At 38.1% G+C, this 14,760-nt stretch overlaps 1 long non-coding RNA gene across 1 annotated transcript in view; it reads right to left on the bottom strand.

Moving 5' to 3' along the window:
• Positions 1-3,750: 3,750 nt before the first annotated feature.
• The window catches only part of LOC149816018 (uncharacterized), a 61,142-nt gene continuing 50,132 nt past the window's right edge, over positions 3,751-14,760 (bottom strand). The window contains exon 2 of the long non-coding RNA XR_016427610.1: positions 3,751-4,742. This is a non-coding gene — a long non-coding RNA (uncharacterized LOC149816018). The remainder of the gene's footprint in view (positions 4,743-14,760) is intronic.

Here is a 14,760-nt window from a genome sequence, read left to right as displayed (position 1 = left end):
ACCGACGTGGAAGCCAGCATTTCAGATGAAGAGATGTTACTCAGATGAAGTCAGGGTTTACCATGAAGCAGATTGTGTTTAGGGCAGCGCATGATTTGAAGGGAGAGAGAATGTTCCCTTGTGACTTACTTTGTACAGTTGTGTCTAGAGTTTGTTTTGCTTTGGTTGAGTCATGGTGTAAGTATTGAGTCACTTGCAACTTTCTTTGGGCCACCCTTGTACTTCGGTTCAGGTTGATTAATACCCTTGAGGGTTAGTCCGTAGATCTGAATTATAAGTTGCCCTCGGGCAAAACAGTGAATGAATGTAAATGCATTGAGCTTTCTTTGTTCACCCTCATTGTGATTACCTTCAAGTGATTGCAATTTTTCTCTCTCTTTTCTCTTTCTCTCTCTTGCACTCTCTATACTCAAAGCTTTCACAGCGGCAAGCGAACGATCAGTTAAACTTGCGGCGGTAAGGAAAGGACCATCGTGTCATACTGGCCTGTTAAAGAAATAGGCCTGTGACAGTGCATGTCACATCCCAACAAACTTAGTCCATGACGGTTGCCATCCTTTGGGTCTTAGCCAACTGAGCACCACTTGGTCCAAGTCAATAAACCCAAAAAGTGCAAGCACGGGTCGTCGTTTGTTTGTGGTTGCATCATTCAAAAACAATGTGCCACGCAATGGTAATTGATCGGTATTTTCCGTACTGCAATGATTTTGGGTATGCCTCTATCCCACACACACCTATTGGACTTTTCTCTCCTGATATCAAGGCTAAAATTTAGCAGGGTGACCTGCAACCCTATTTGTTTTCCGAGACTTGGGATTGCTTAGCCTTTATTATTCTTTGAACACGTTTTAACATCATTTTTTCAGACCACAAAGACCCCTAACATCTTCAAGATTTGTTTGTAACATTCATTGCCTTTGTTCATCTGTTAAGCTAGCTTTAATAGTTCCACATAATAAGAAGCAACTTGAGCTGGGGTCGAATAAGAAGTGGCGTAATGGGATGGGACCTAAGCAGCTAGGCAGGCGGTCTAGATTCAAATCCCATGGGCGTCATACCTTGCGTAAGCCAAAGCATTGTGGCTCCCTAAGGGCAGGGGTAAGCTGACAGAGTTTTACGCTGCCAGAAAAGTGATCATAAGTACGGTAGGCAAAGCCAGGGCGGCTAAGTCTCTGATCCGGAGTGCAGTTTCTCAGTGTAAATATTAAAAAAAAACTTCAGCTGTGTTCAAATCAGATAGCTGGATGATTAGGTTGCACTATCAAAACCGAGGCTCGAGTGGTCTTTGGTTCCAATCACATGCGGTTATTCCCCAGCTTGCCTATTTAAAAAAAAACAACTTAAGCTAACTTGCTGGCAATAGTACAATATGATGAATAAAGGTGTGGACTTCGAGAGATTTCCATGAGATTATGTTGATTCTAAAACAAATAGTTTGACTGTGTGAACGAGCTAGCTTCTGGAATAAATAGTTTGACCGTGTGAGGGAACTATGTCATGTGGGGAAGCAGATCAGGTCATGCTGAACATGAGCGTTTTTGCTGATCGTGGCCGTCTGTTGGAATTTTGGATGAATGCCACGTGGTTTTGTTGACTTTTGAGCTTTTTAAAATGCAAATCCAGCATGAGCAAAAACGAACATGTTCAGCATGACCTGATCTGCTTCCGCCATGTGGACAAGGCTACAAGAACACAGGACCCACTACTTTTATAGTTTTCCATTAAGAATAGCATAAAGGTGGACACACCATAATAGTAAATTGGAGTATCCCTGTGACATGGTTAGTGGAGCAAACTTGCAGTATGCCTAGATGAGGTTTGCTGAGCCTAGACTCCTAATTAACCCATTGGATTACGACTGTGTTATGGTTGATGGCGAACAAGCTTTGTGGAACTTGTCTGCCCCAAATTCATGCTAATTGCTACTGTTTGAACATGCTAATATACGAGCATAGTGTGTAGATTTATCACCAAACTGATGGAAGTTAAATGAAGACTTATTTGCAATTCTGATATGGTGGAACTTGTTCTTCCACAGATTTTGGGCACGTTCCCTTATGAATCTGAATCACATGGTCTCAGATGAGAGAATGATTCTCATGGCAAATGCAAAATGGACTCTCACTTGCAAAGGAAATGAGAAACGGACTCTCAAGCCCCATTTTCTCATGTTTGCTTAGACATGAGAAAATAGAGCAATATGAGAACCATTCTCTCATTTGTGTGAGTGATTCTCATTGGGGTTAAACACGTGCCCTTCATTTTCAGCCAAATCTAAACTAAGTGTCTATGCAAATACAGCCTACATATATGTACAGTAAAATTACAAAGGCCATTGACCAAACTTAAGTCCAGGATATCAAGTGCAGACTAGCTTCAGTGGAAAATAAATCCCTGGCCACTTAACATAGCAGGCATACTTTGATTTTCAGCTTATTTCCCTGCTTTTCTTTTCTCAGCTTTGATTCCATGCTGGGCTTAATACGTTGATCTCATGTTTGACCACCAGAGCAACATCCATCTACTTTGTTCTTTAATGCGCCTAAACCTGCTTTATCATGTGTTCATGCATAACCATAACCATAACCATGTCTTTTCTACAAGTTCCCTTCACCCAAAAAAATAAAAAGCAAAAGAAAACATTTGATTTCCAATTTCCAGTAGCTCTTAAAGTATGCCCTGGCTCACTAGTACCAAGTTCCATTGGAACATCTACAATTGTTTATGGTGATCATGGAATGATCAATCCTCAGAAACTTAAAAGGGGTTTAAACTAAAGCATGTACTCCACAAACCAAGTGCCCCACACCATACCTGTACCAGACAGTAATAAGGTCATCGCGCCACCAGTGTGCAACAACTGAAAATGTCATCACAAAGTCCTAGAAGTTCCAAATCTGTGAAGTTGCAGTAGCATGACCATGTTTTTCACTGAATCATATCCGACTGTGCGCACCGCAAATTATAATTATGGATGGAATTTGATGATTCGGTACTACATGGTTTCAATAAAATATTAAAGTAGAATGCAACTTATAGAGCTTTTTTTTACTGTGACCTGCCCATGAAGGAATATAATGAAACTATTTACAAGATTATCTTTGTCACACATGCTTCATTTAGCATGTGTATCTCGTGTCAACACAACACGGTGTCAACACAACACGGCACCAAGACATTCCATGAACACAATTAAACCAGTGTTGGACACATTCAACATTATGGCATTAGTTATTTCCTTTTATGATCTTGATTACTTCTTCTGTGTCCATTTGAGTTCTTTTTTATTTTAGAATTTGTCAACAATCGCATTATATTTCAATTTAAACTTAATTTTGTTATTTATTTTTAATTATAGTTATTTAGAATGTTGTACAAAGGTTTGCACTTGAGACGATATTAATGTTTTGTTGCTTTACGTTAAGAATTATACACAAACATCTGTGTATGTGTACAACCATATCCCTGAGTCCTAATTTTTAAGAACTACCATGCCGCAGCAGGCGTACCTGAATTGTATCCCGTTTCCGCAGCTGTTGCCATGTGGCAGAGATGGCCCTTAACATGGAAGAAGCTATATTTTAAAGATGTTAACAATCTTGGGATTATGATTATTAACTTTCCTCATTATTACCCTATTAACCATAAAGAAGAGATGGTTATTATCTATATGCACGCATACTGCAAACATTTTCTAGGACATAAACCAATATTTTCAAATACGATCTGCATTCAACAGCTTAGACATAATTGAAAAAACTTAAAAGAGAGATGAACCTTTGAGAAAGAATGGGCCCGAAGATTGCAAAGAGTTCAAATAAGGTTAAATAATGAATCTCAGGCAACATTTACAAAACTTTAAATTTACACATGGAAAAAACAACTACTACTATCCATAACGTGAAAATAAGAGGATGAAAGACATTACTGTCTTGGACCTTTATTGTCATTGTTGTTGAGCATCTGCTTGTGCTTTTCGACCAGTTTCTCAAGAGCAGAATCAAGGGCAGTACGACCTCCAATCAGTAAGCGAGTGACAATCTCAGGATCAGTCTCGTGCCTTGCTTCTTCAAACTCCCTTCTTGAATTGTCTCTTAGTATGTCTCTCCATAAGATTCCACGATCATTTGGCCAAAGAAAGAGTCTGGATGCTCTAATTATGTCTCGGTACAGACTCAAAGCCTCCCTTCTGTTGCTGGTTAGGCGTTGCCTGCTTGTAATTATAAATTATTCTTCTTTCTTGTATTTTTTCTTCAAGTGGCGATCCAGTAGCTTCATCAATGGTGTCTGGCCCATTGTTCATTATGCTTCTCCTAAATAGATACATCAGCCTTGACAACTTCCTCTCCTCCCGTAACACTGCCACCTTAGTCAATCCCATACTTGGTAACATGCTTGTTTTTTGTTTTGGCCCTAAAAAACAACTAAACAATGAGGACCAATATTGTGCTGATCAGTCCTTTTCCAATAAGAACAGCACTGTGACGAAATACAGCCCTTTCAAATTTGATCTTGCATGAGTTCATTAGGAGACTGTCACATCGGTTTGGTTTCAAGAAATTGTGACCAGTCTGTGAAAGATTCCAATATGAAACTTTCTTCGGTAAAATGATGATTTATGGTCCTCCTTTCTTTTTTCCTGATGAGCAAGCTGGGGAATAACGCCCATGGGATTTGAACCTGAGACCCCTTGACCCCTGATTTATGGTCCTCTTTGGTTTTAGATTTAGTTTCTCTAGTATCTGAAAAAATATAAAGCATCTCGAGTTATCAAACTCTTATATTTGTGTTTTAGATTTTTGAACTACAAAACCTCAATGAAATAAATAACAGATCAATAGAAACACACAAACCTTAAATTGTGAAGAACCTGAAAAAAGGAAAGAATCGAAAGATATTCAGTTTACTAATGCCTCCCAATGTTGTTAAAATCGGTTCAGAAGGTGAATTGTTTTCTTAAAAAAACACTTGAATCAAATTGAATTGGTACATTTAAAATTTCATTTTTATTCAAAAAATTAAAAAATACAGAAAATAGAAAATTTATGAAAAAATACAAAAAAATCAGGAAAAATACTGTCACCAGGCGCGTGCATTAGGGAGCGTGTGCAGGCACTTGCTGCTCTGACATGCATGGCTTAAGCGATCAGGCACAGACTCGTGCCTTGTGTCGGTAGGCAAGGTCATGGTTTGCGCACCTGCGGCACTTTGTGTGCACCAAGTATGGCACATGTTGCACAGTCGCAACACTTGCACGTCCCTTGTGTTCGTAGGCAAGGTCATGGTTTGCGCATCTGCGTGTGTGACACTTGTGATGCGGCCCTGCTATGGATCGGCATGATTATGCCCTGGAAAGCTCGATAAGAGCAGAAACAAGAGGGTGGCTGATGCATCCATCCACCCCCAATAATTTCTCCCTTACCCTCTTTTTTCTCTCCATCTATTGCAGAGAAACACACACACAGAAACGACTGGACTCATCCCGGGAAGCTCGATAAGAGCAGAAACAGGAGGATGCCTGATGATGCATCCATCCACCCCCAATCATTTCTCCCTTCCCTCTTTTTTATTTCCATCTCTTGCTGATAAATGTTTCAGAGAGAGCATTACCGGCAACAGGGGAAACCGGACTCCACAGGCGGTGCCGCATTAGGCACCGACGATGGGAAGAGGGATGTCAGGGGGAGGCATGCGGTGGAAAAGTGCTCGTGAAGTGGAGTGAAAGAGGGAATAGTGGGTCAAATAGAGCTAGGGTTTCATTTCCTTTTCAATTTTTTTACATGTCACCACCGATTCATGCCAATTCTTCAGATTTCATCCAAAATCACCCAATTTGGGAGGCAGGGTCGAATCGTGCCCTGTAACAATCTGAATGGGCTGATGCAGACCAATTTTGACAACATTGATGTCTCCAACCAAAGAAACGAACCAAACTTTAAAAAAAAAAAAAAGCAAAACAAAAAAGTGAGCAAAACATATAATCAAAACCAGGAACCCGAATAGCGCATCAGTAACTTGCAAAGAGAAAGAAACTATCAACTTCCATAACATTATGAACCAAGTGATACGAATGTTGATTATTACAATACATCCGTATCACTTTTTGTTTCACTGAGTTTTCTTAATCATCATTATTTAGCCACAAGGTTTCTTTGCACGCATGTATGGATATCATGCATTATCTTTAATCTTATAGAGAATATTACATGGATTGCAACTTTAACACCCAGCTAATTGCTCCATCTGCTTAAGGAAAAACAAAAGCTGTAGCAGACTGACATTCACATAGATGAATATGGGATTCAAGACATAAAAGTCTTCTCAGCTTTTATACTACCACATTATCTTGAAGAAAATTTTATATGCACAAGAATGAGGTATTCATTGGTCAAGTGTTTTGCAAATTTACGAAGCTCTCTAGATAAAAAAAAAATTGAGTTATTCAAAATTTCATGTTTCTTCTACCTTTGAGTAGTGTCATTCCAACTTCCAAGCACCTAATTCAATTCATAAATCTTTTATTTCAAACTCCTTAGCCAAGCAAGCTTTTAGTTTTAGAATACTTTCTTTTCCAATTACCTGCAACTAACATGTCTCAAAAATATTACAACTTATAGATTACTTAAACCAATGTCTACGCACTTACTTAATTTGTGTAATGATTTGTTCAATCGATAAGGCAAACTCCTCTAACTTTTTTCAACAAAAACTTCATGAGGGGTCAAATGAGGATTTGGATGGTTAGTTCACACTATCATAACCAAGTGGTCTCAAGTTCGAATACAACGGGCTTATTGCCGAACCTGCCTATCAAAAATTAAAAAAAGACTTTATGATGGGACATTAATTTCTTCATCAAAATGTTGACACAAAAAGTTGTTTTTACATATAATTGCTCGATTTTTAAATCAGTTATTATACTTAACATAAGTTTGTGGCTGCATTTTCTACAATAAAAGTAGGATACAAAGGATCTACACATACATGCAAAGAAGCCTTGTGGCTAAAATGGTTGCTTAAAAAATTGTATGTGAGATTAGTGTATTAATAGTCCAAGTATATTGCATTTGACAATGAATCTTTGCAGGGTATCAAATATGCACTATCACTTTGTTCATGATATTGTAGAAGATAAAAAAAAATTGGTTGAAAAGATTCACATGAACAACAACTAAATAAATATGTTGACTGTTGAAAGAAGAACCGCATAGAGTACTCCTCTTCTCTCAGGCTCAATACTTTTTTATGGTAATAAGAAATTAGATATATAATTGGAGTATTTTTCACACTAGAAGATAAACAAAGCTTTAAGTGTTAGAATGTTGGAGATGTTTTCTTCTACTTGTATCTTACCTTTTTTTCTCTTCTAACTCTATTTGACCCACCCTCTTTTATAGATTAAGAAAAAACTATTGTGGAGTCCTCTTATTCCTTATCTTCTTGGGCCTTAAGAAACACACCTTGACTTTTTCTCTTGTTTCTTTACTTCCTTGTTTCCTAGTTTCTTAGGATTTATTGTAGGATATATGTTAAATATCAATATATCATACCTTTTTTAGAACACATTTAATCATAAATAGAGAATGGAGAGAGAGAGAGAGAGAGAGAATTCTCATGAGAAACATTTTGGAAGAGTGCAAGAAACCTTGGTTAGGAGAGTCATTGGTTTTGAGATTTTCCTCATAAGGCCTCTTTGAGCTTTACCACTCCTGTCTTCTCCATTTGAGAATAAGGGACCTAGGATTTTTTTCCACCATGTGCAAAGGTATAAAAAATCTTTTCCCAACAATTTCTTACCCTTTCCTTTTTATATATTTGGACACCCTTGTACTCTCACCAATAATTATACATCTATCACCACCTAATATATTTCTGTGGTCCCTCGCAAGATGAGTAGCCAATAGCAATTCAATATCTGTTGCCAACAAAATGTGGCTACTGATGACAAGTCTAGAAAGCAATTGCTTTCAAATCACAACTAGAATGATATTTGTAAGGAGCTTTGAGAACTTGAATTTGAAAACATTGTTGGCCCTTCCAATATTTGAGAGCTCTAAAGGAGCAATGAAATATATGCAGCAATTCAACATCCGTTGCCTTGAAAATGTGGTAATAGGACCTTTTAGCTGCAATAATAAAATATAACCTTTTCCCAAAAATGCCAGTAGAAGACACCCATGGAAATTAGTTTGTGGGATGGGCTTACCTTCTGTAACTTAAGCTCTCATGTGGATGGTGCTTCCCTTCTAGACTTAAGCCCTTACTCAAATGGTTCCATCAGGAAAGCCCTTAATGCATGACAACCAACAAGTTCAACTATTAAGGTGATCCATGTTTATAGGACAGCCAAAGACAAAAAAAAGGGAAAAAGAAAAGAAAAGAGGATAGTTTATCTTCAGCTAACAGGCTGGACTTGGATGTGCTAGCACCAAACCATAGGGAAATTAATAAGATCTCGGTATGGTTCAGGTCCAATCATAGTGACAAAAGTTCAAAGCAACAACTTCTCGTGAGATTTTAAAAAAAAAACTTCAATTTTTATCAACAAAATATCAGAAAACATTAAAAATCTAAAACGTTAAAAAGAAAACAAATAAAAACAAACCAATCACACAATTAAATTTTACAAGAAAAAATATATATAAAATCTAACTTCAATTGCAACAATTATATATAAGAAATATAAACTACCAACTGTTAAAAATGTAATATATACATATATATATATGTATATATATTTTTTGTTTTTTTGTTTTTATTTTTATGTTTATAGGTGTTTTTTGTATCTAGTTCAATAAGAACTAGATACACTCTTCAGTCAAGTTCCTAGTTGGAACTTGATTGAAGTGTAGCTGTTGGACTCTAGTCCAACCACTATAATAAGAGCCGTTGGACTTGGGTCCAACGTCTCTTTTGAGGAGAGCTCAAAATGAGCTCTCCTCTCTTGTTTCTCTTAGTATAAATAAGGGTGAACCCCTTCAATGTAACTTCTTCAAATGCTTCTTAACCATTTTGTGTATTGAATAAAATATTATTCTTTTCAAGTGTTCTTCCATTTATACCCTTTCATGGGTTATGCTTGTAGTGTCTCCAATAGACATTTGTTGTGAGTTTCTTCGTACATTTGTGGAAGACCACCATTTCATTACATGTTATCAGAGCCGTGAAGATCTTTTGATCGTGGAAGATTATCACCTCGTTCTCCATGCCTTCTTTGCAAAAGTAATCTATTCTTTTGTTCGTGATTCAAGTAATCTTTTTTTGAAGGAAAGCGCTTGGGGGAAAGTTTGGGTACAAATTTTGTATTTACACTTACTTTTTCTCCTCTTTTCTCTCTTTTTTGCTTCTCTGCTCTTTTCCTATCTCTCTTTTTCTTTTTGTAAAAGATGGATGATAATGATAAGATCACCATCATGCCCATGAAATTAAATAACACAAATTATGTAATGTGGGCTTCAATCATGAAGCACCACATTTGGGGAAAAGGTTGTGGGGTATAGTGAATGGTTCCGATTCGGAACCTAAACTAATTTTCACAAAGGTTGAGAATGATAAAGAAGTATCTCTATCGGAAGGAGAAAAGGATAAAGCTATAACAGCATATGAGAAAAAGTAGAAGGAATGCAGGATAGTGTGAGATTCTTCACTAGAACCTGTTTTGTGAGAAAGAGAAAAGAAGAGGAGAATAAGGGTTGCGGCTGTCACGATTTCAAAAAAAATGAAATCGTGACCTAGAACCTGTATTTAAAGTTTTAACATACAATATGGGTCTGGGTCTGTTATAATATCCAGACCCGGTACATGGTACATTCGGTAACATGTGATATACAAAATACTACTTTTTCACCTCCCCTCAAGTTGATCACGGTTTTGAACCATAAACAACTTGCCTTTAAGCATCCAAAAACAATCTTTTGTTAAGCCCTTTATAAATATGTCTGCTACTTGTCTTTCAGTATTAACAAATTCAGGCTCGATCTAACTCCGCCTGTGTAGTTATACACTGCCGGTCCCAAGCCCGGATAAAGGAGGAGGGTTGCGGTAGGCCTGTGACAGCCAGCATAAAAACTTTGTCATATCCTATGAAAATGAACCAATATGAGAATTTCGTTGGGGCGTTCCCTACTGAGCGACGCGTTGTACTCTCTAGGCCCGGAGGCAGTGATAAATGTGCAAGGGTTGCTAGGTCGTCGCCCAGAAGCGACGCGTCACACTGGCGCCCGGGTGTGGTGTCAAATAGGCAAGGGTTCCCTCACTTTGTTGGACGGGTGGGGGTAAAGAAGTTAGTCCAAGACCATAAAATTAGGTTAGCCACTTGGAACATAGGGTCTTTAACTGGTAAGTTGGTAGAGTTAGTAGATGTTATGTGTAGGAGAAAGATTGATATTTTATGTCTTCAAGAGACCAAATGGGTAGGTGAGAAAGCTAAAGTGATAGAACCTTGGGGATATAAGATTTGGTATACAGGAATAAATAGGAATAGGAATGGAGTAGGGATTGTTATGAGTCGTCAGTTTATAGATAATGTAGTTGAGGTCCGTAGGAAGGGTGATAGAATTTTACTTATTAAATTAGTATTAAGTACGGATATTATTAATATTATTAGTGTTTATGCACCTCAAGTAGGTTTAGATGATTCCATTAAGCATCAATTTTGGGAAGATTTAGATGGAGTAGTACAAGAGACATCTTATGGAGAAAAGCTTTTCATCGGCGGTGACCTTAATGGACATGTAGGCATTAGTAGGGATGGATTTGAGAATATCCATGGAGGCTATGGTATAGGAGAAAGAAATGAAAGTGGAGAAAGGATTTTAGATTTTTGTTTGTCCTATGATATGATCTTAGCAAACACTTGGTTTAGGAAGAGGGAGTCTCACCTAGTAACATTTAAAAGTGGGGTTAATACGAGTCAGATAGATTTTTTCCTACTTAGAAAGAGAGATAGGGGTTGTTGCATTGATTGTAAGGTTATACCAGGAGAAAGTGTAGCTACACAACATAGAGTCTTAATTTTAGATCTTAAAATTAGACAATGCCGCAAAAGGGATAGACATAGGATAGATCCTAGAATTAAGTGGTGGGCACTGAAAGGAGCTAAACAAGGAATGTTTGTAGAGCAGGTAGTTAAGGAAGTTGATTGGTGTCTCGAGGAGGATTCAGAATCAATGTGGAATAAGATAGCAGGTGGTATGAGAAAAGTAGCTAAGGAGGTATTGGGTGAGTCTAAAGGCGGTGCACCACTAGGTAAGGATACATCATGGTGGAACGAGGATGTCAAATTAGCTATTAAGGTTAAAAGAGAGTGTTATAGAAATCTAAGTAAGAGTCGTGATAATGAGAATTTGGAGAAGTATATGATAGCAAAGAAGGAAGCTAAAAAAGTTGTTCGAAACGCGAGGGCTAAGGTATATAAGGAGGTTTATGACAAGTTGGATACCAAAGAAGGCGAGAAGGATATTTATAGGCTTGCAAAGATGAGAGATAGGAAATCGAAGGATTTGGGTATGGTTAGATGTATCAAAGATGAAACGCAAAGGGTTTTAGTCAAAGATGAGGAGATTAAGGAGAGATGGAAAGATTATTTTGATAAGCTATTTAATGATAGTCATGCTCAAGATCTTGGAGACTTCTCCATTCCTTTTCATGAGATAAATCGTGACTTCATGCGCAAGATTCAAAAGAAAGAAATTGCAGAGGCTTTGAAGAAAATGAAATCAAGAAGGGCAGTTGGCCCAGATGGTATACCTATCGAGGCTTGGAAATGCTTGGGAGAGAAAGGTTTAGAATGGTTGACAAATCTTTTTAACTTGATTTGGCGAACAAATAAGATGCCTAATGAGTGGAGGAAGAGTACTTTGGTGCCTTTATATAAGAATAAGGGTGATATACAAGATTGCACAAACTATCGTGGTATAAAACTCATGAGTCATACTATGAAACTTTGGGAGAGGGTGATTGAGTCTAGGTTGAGGAAGGTTGTCATAATATCGGAGAATCAATTTGGTTTTATGCCTGGAAGATCAACTATGGAAGCTATACATCTTCTTAGACAACTTATTGAAAGATATAGAGAGAGGAACAAAGATTTGCATATGGTTTTTATTGATTTAGAGAAGGCATACGATAGAGTACCTAGGGACGTTCTCTGGTGGACAATGATGAAGAAAGGTGTTTCTCTCAAGTACATTAGTATAATTAAAGATATGTATGAAGGAGTAGTAACCAATGTCCGCACTTGTGGAGGGGTGACAACCAATTTTCCGATAACGGTTGGGTTACATCAAGGATCTGCTTTAAGCCCTTTCCTATTTGCGATAGTGATGGATGAGCTTACGAGATCAATTCAAGAAAATGTACCGTGGTGTATGTTGTTTGCTGATGATATTGTTTTGATTGATGAGTCTAGAGCTGGGGTTAATGCTAAGTTAGAATTATGGAGACAGACATTGGAAGCTAGAGGTTTTAAGTTGAGTAAGAGTAAGACTGAATATATGGAATGTCGGTTTAGTAAGCAACGAAGTAGTGATGGGAGTGTAGTGAAGCTTGGTGAGCAAGATATACCGGTGAATGATTATTTCAAATATTTGGGATCCATCATTCAAAAGTATGGAGAAATTGATGGAGATGTAAATCATAGGATAAAGGTTGGTTGGATGAAATGGAAAAGTGCTACTGGAGTGCTGTGCGATCGTAGAATGCCATTGCGGTTGAAGGAAAAGTTTTATAGGACGACTATTAGACCCGCTTTACTATATGGTACGAAATGTTGGGCTGCCAAGAGACATCATATTCAAAAAATGAGTGTAGCTGAGATGCGGATGCTTAGATGGATGTGTGGAAAATACAATAAAAGATAAGATTCGGAACGAAGAGATACGTAAGAAGGTAGGTGTTGCACCCATTGAAAATAAGATGCGAGAGAATCGTTTACGGTGGTTTGGACATATTCGGCGAAGGCCTAATGATGCTCCAGTTAGAAGGTTGGAGAAATGGGAAAATATATTAGTTAAAAGAGGTCGGGGTAGGCCTAGGAAAACTTGGATGGAGATGATAGGAAAGGATATGAATGCTTTGAACCTCACCGAGGACATGGCGTTGGATAGAAATGATTGGAGGAAAAGGATTCATGTGGAAGACCCAAAATGAATTTCTTTTTTGGTTCATATCGCTGACCCCAATTGTTTTGGGATGAAGGCGTAGTTGTTGTTGTTGTTGTTGTAGGCTCGATCTCTTTTTCTTCAACTTTTTGTCTTACAAAATGTTGGTCGATCTCAATATGCTTGGCGCGACTGTGATGTACTAGATTGAATAACATGTTGAGAGCACTTTGATTGTCACACAGCAAGGTAGACCGAGAGATCATGTCTCCCACTTCAATCAGTAAATGCCTGACCCATGTGACTTCGGCAATAGAGGCAGCCATGGATCTATACTCGGCCTCAGTGCTTGATCTAGCGACAGCCTTTTGTTTTCTACTACTCCAAGAGAGTAAGTTTTTTTCAATGAAGACACAATATCCTAATGTAGACCTTCGTTCATTTGGATCCCCTGCCCAGTCTGCATCACAATATACAGTAAGCTCACGCATATCCTTGCCAGACGATTTTGAAGAATATATCAACCCATCCCCAATTGTTCCTTTCAGATATCTGAGTATCCTCTTAATCACCTCCATATGTCTACGTGGTGCATGCATAAACTGAGACACTTGATTGATTGAATAAACAATATCAGGTCGAGTGAATGTGAGATATTGTAACATCCCTATTAAACTGCGATACCTGGTGGGATCCTCACACAGGTCTCCATCATGAGTGCTTAATTTTTTGTGGAGCACACTTGGAGTTCCTAGAGGTTTGCAGTCTTTCATACCTGCCTTGCCGAGAACGTTTATCGTATACTTGTGCTGAGTGAGAGTCAAACCATCAGCCCGGCTATCGACTTCTACCCCAAGAAAATAACGCAAGGCACCAAGATCTTTCATTTTGAACCTCTGACTTAATAGGTTTTTCACTTCTTTGATGTGATCTCCAGAGTTTCCTGTGAGGACAATATCATCCACATAGATTAGTAATAGGGTGATCACATTCTGCCTTTTAAAAATCAATAATGAGTGATCCAGTAGAGAGCGTGAAAATCCATGCTTTTGAATCTCAAGTGAGAAGTTGTCAAACCAAGAACGAGATGCTTGTTTTAGGCCATAGATAGCTCTTTTTAGCCTATATACATGTGTTTTACAATCTTGCTCGTGATATCCAGGTGGTTGTTACATGTAAACTTTCTCCTTCAAATCCCCATGCAAGAATGCATTTTTTACATCAAGTTGACTCAGCTTCCATCCATGTTCAACAGCCAAGGAAAAAATAATTTGAATCATTTTCATTCTCACCACTGGACTAAAGGTCTCATCATAGTCTTGCCCTGCTTCTTGGGTGAACTCTTTTGCCACCAGTCTTGCCTTGTATCGTTCAATGGTCTCATCTTGTTTATACTTTATTTTGTAGACCCATTTGCATCCGACAACATTTTTGCCAAGTGGTCTGGGAACAATTTTCCATGTTCCACATTCATACAAGGCTTGCATTTCATCATTCATGGCTTCTACCCATTTGGTAGAAGTGGTTGCCTGATAGTACATAATAGGTTCATCTTCCTTATTGAGGGCAGCTAAAAAGAGTTGAAAATCCAAGGAGAAGTTATTATAGCTAACCCACCGATCAATAGGACGTCGCATGCGATTGGATCTTCTGACCTCAA

The sequence above is a fragment of the Nuphar pumila genome, chromosome 14 (genome assembly GCF_984573655.1).
Source record: "Nuphar pumila chromosome 14, dmNupPumi1.hap1.1, whole genome shotgun sequence".
NCBI classification, from domain to species: Eukaryota; Viridiplantae; Streptophyta; class Magnoliopsida; order Nymphaeales; family Nymphaeaceae; genus Nuphar; species Nuphar pumila.
This window is presented reverse-complemented; position numbering and strand designations above follow the sequence as displayed.